The sequence below is a fragment of the Leucopleurus acutus genome (assembly GCF_964270905.1).
Source record: "Leucopleurus acutus genome assembly, chromosome: X".
Classification (NCBI taxonomy): Eukaryota; Metazoa; Chordata; class Mammalia; order Artiodactyla; family Delphinidae; genus Leucopleurus; species Leucopleurus acutus.
The window spans coordinates 36,175,978-36,179,866 of NC_139148.1; the positions used below are offsets into that span (position 1 = coordinate 36,175,978).

A 3,889-nucleotide genomic window follows, 5' to 3' on the forward strand; every position below is an offset into this window, starting at 1 on the left:
GAAAAGACATCATCACTGAATATCACACAAATATAAGCGATTGCCCCAGCGGTTCCAAGTGTCCATTTTCTTGCTTCTCTTAGAATCCCAATTCATGGTTCTGGAGGTACTCACAGAATTAAGGTGATTTTCACAACATCGCAACTGAGGAACATTGGCAAAATATTGAACAATATTTTAAAACATATAAATAATATAAACAATATTTTAAAACATAATATAAAAATTTTTTATTACTCTTAATTTGGTATATATGTAGGTCTGAACCTAATGTGTGAAATGTGATACCAGATTTTTTATATTGTTTTACTGTTATAAAATATTTAATAAGAATTAATTAAATTTTCAAAAACTTAAAATGTCATCTTTATTTAAATAATTCAGATAAAAATTTGATGTCTGTTGATTATATTTCCCATTTAATTAAAAATGTTTTTATTATGGTAAAATGCACATAACATAAAATTTACCACCTTAACTATTTTTAAGTGTACAGTTGAGCAGTATTAAATATATTTATATTGTTTTGCAATCATCATCGCTATCCCTCTCCAGAATTCCTTTCATCTTGCAAAATTGAAACTCTGTACCCATTAAACACTAACTCCCCATCCCCCGACCCCCCAGCCCTTGGCAACCACTGCCATTTAACTTTTTTTTTTCAATTTTATTTATTTTTGGCTGCGTTAGGTCTTCGTTGCTGTGCGTGGGCTTTCTCTAGTTGCAGCGAGCGGGGGCTACTCTTCGTTGCGGTTCACGGGCTTCTCATTGCGGTGGCTTCTCTTGTTGCGGAGCAAGGGCTCTAGGTGCGCGGGCTTCAGTAGTTGTGGCACGTGGGCTCAGTAGTTGTGGCTCGCGGGCTTAGCTGCTCCGTGGCATGTGGGATCTTCCTGGACCAGGGCTCGAACGCGTGCCCCCTGTATTGGCAGGCGGATTCTTAACCACTGCACCACCAGGGAAGTCCTGCCATTTAACTTTAATACACAATTTTTAATATTTTATAAGAAAAATGTTTTTGAAACATGAAAATGTTTTAATATTTTGATTTTTGCTACCTACCTTAATTTTAAAATTTGATGTAAATATATTAAAAATGTATACAATTTTAATGCAGTTACATCTTGTGAGATAATAGAAAACATATTGGTCTCTGTCCCTGGTTTCTGGCACAAGCTCCCCAAACCCTTGTAATTTCCTAACTGATAAGAGCACTAGGAGCATCTTTTGTTCTAATATTTGATCTTTGGCCCCAGTTCCTGACACAGAGCTCTTAAGTCCCTTAGAATTTCCTGGGTGACAGCAGTGTCTTTTGAGGTGGCTCTTGGTGGGGTCCTGAATGAGGGCTGGATCACCAGAAAGACCAAGCCATGATTAGAAGCTTGGAATTTTCAGTCTCATCCCCCATTCTCCAAAGAGGGGAGAGGGGTTGGAAATGGAGTTAATGATCAACCATGCCTATGTGAGGAAACCTCCATAAAAGTACCGCAAGTACCAGGTTTGGAGAGCTTCCGGGTTGGTGAACATGTGGAGATTTGGGGAGAGTGACTCACCCAGGGAGGGCTGGAAGCTCCAACCCTCTTCCCACATACTTTGCTCTACACATCTCTTCCATCTGCCAGTTCATCTGTATCTTTTATCATATCCTTTTATAATAAATAGGTAAACAGTATGTAAACTGTTTCTCTGAGTTCTGTGAGTCACCCTAGCAAGTTAATCAAACGCGAGGAAGGGGTCACGGGAACTTCCGATTTACAGCTGGATGGTCAGAAGTACAGGTAATAGTCTGGGCTTGCAATTGGCGTCTGAAGTGAGGGTGGGGCAGTCTTGTGGGACTGAGTCTTTAACTTGTGGAATCTAATTCTGTCTCCAGGTAGATAGTGTCAGAATTGAGTTGAATTGTAGGACACCCAGCTGGTGTTGCAGAGAATTGCTTAGTGGGGAAACCCACACATATCTGGTGTCAGAAGTGTTGTGAGTGTGGTCATAGTGGGGGTGTCAGAGATACATAGGAGGGAGACTGAATTTTTTCGAACACACATCTTCTGTTTAAAATTCTTTAGATAATTACTATCAACAGAACACAAGTTACGTGAAATTTTTAATTATAGTAGCATAATTGGTGACTTTGTAAACTCAGGCAATAAAATAAAATTTAAGCAATATATATATATGCTAATGTATGAATTATGTATGTCTTTATTTTATTAATCCTCCAAACTCACAAAATACAGACACACAAACATAACTGACTTCAGTAGTCTTTGATGTTTTACTGAATTTCAGTCATACAAAAAATATCATAGGCGCGCAGGCAGCGGCGGCGCCGGCCCAAGATGGCGGAGCTGTAACTGGACCCGGCGATGGCGGGGCTGGGAGGGGGTGGCGGGAGTGGGCTGGGGGACGGGGGCGGCCCGGGTCGCGAGCCCCCCAGCCCTCGCCCCGCTGGCCCGACGCCCCGCGGGCACGGCCGCCAGCCCACCGCCGCCGCGCAGTCGCTGGAGCCGGGTCCCGGACCGCCCGCGCGGGCAGGGGGCGGTGGAGCCGCCCGCTGGGTCCGGCTGAACGTGGGCGGCACCTACTTCGTGACCACCAGGCCGACCCTAGGCCGGGAGCCCAAGTCTTTTCTCTGCCGCCTCTGCTGCCAGGAGGACCCGGAGCTGGACTCAGACAAGGACGAGACAGGGGCCTATCTGATTGACAGGGACACTACCTACTTTGGTCCTACCCTGAACTACCTCCGCCCTGGGAAGCTCATCATTACGAAGGAGTTGGCAGAAGAAGGTGTGGCTGGAGGAAGCGGAGTTTTACAACGTTGCGTCTCTCGTGCGACTTGTTAAGGAAAGGATACGGGACAACGAGAACAGAACTTCACAGGGCCCCGTGAAGCACGTGTACAGAGTCCTGCAGTGCCAAGACGAGGAGCTCACGCAGATGGTGTCCACTATGTCTGACGGTTGGAAATTCGAACAGCTAATCAGCATCGGATCTTCCTATAACTATGGAAATGAGGATCAGGCAGAATTCCTCTGTATTGTCTCCAGAGAATTAAATAATTCTACCAATGGCATTGTCGTTGAGCCGAGCGAGAAGGCAAAGATTCTTCAGGAGAGAGGATATCGGATGTAAAGTCCGGAGTCCTAACCGACGAGAGAGCAACCCAGCAGAACACCTCTGTGAAGTTAAATCTTGCTCCTGTACAGTAACCGAACTACTGCAAAGCAAAGCTGAGCCTGGCCCCCCGGTGGAGAAGTGTTCTGGTCAAAACCAAAGGAACCCCAGTCCCCCCCCCCACAGGGACCGGAAGACAGAGGCCGCTTCCGGCTGCAGAATACCTTTTCAGAACCTGCTTCTGTTTTCTTAGCCAGTGTTATAACAAATCTTTACAAGAGCAGCTGGGCCGGGTTCCCAGCTGGAGCTGATCTAGGGCTAGGGGGAGGGGAAGAGGAAGGCCTAGGTCTTTGCACATACGCTGTGCTTCAAGGAAGCTGGAGAAAACGAAGAGGTTTTTCCTTGCGCTGTGCCATGTTTCCACCTGAGTGGGCCATGTCGGACGTTGGCAGCCGCTTTGTAACACCATCTTTTTTTTTTTTTTTTTTTTTTTGTGGTACGCGGGCCTCTCACTGTTGTGGCCTCTCCCGTTGCGGAGCACAGGCTCCGGACGCACAGGCTCAGCGGCCATGGCTCACGGGCCCAGCTGCTCCGCGGCACGTGGGATCTTCCCGGACCGGGGCACGAGCCCGTGTCCCCTGCATCGGCAGGCGGACTCTCAACCACTGCGCCACCAGGGAAGCCCTGTAACACCATCTTTCCCCGCCCATGCACCCCAAAATAATGCAGCAGATGCAGAGGGTTCTAGCTTCAGGTTGTTGAGCTGAGGTTTGGATAGAGT

The 3,889-nt window shown here is 46.7% G+C and overlaps 1 pseudogene across 1 annotated transcript; it reads left to right on the plus strand.

The window, feature by feature from the left end:
- The first annotated feature begins 2,348 nt into the window (after nt 1-2,348).
- LOC309978548 (BTB/POZ domain-containing protein KCTD2-like) lies at nt 2,349-3,151 on the plus strand (annotated as a pseudogene). The gene has a single exon. The product of its transcript is annotated as a BTB/POZ domain-containing protein KCTD2-like (transcript).
- Nucleotides 3,152-3,889: the final 738 nt, after the last annotated feature.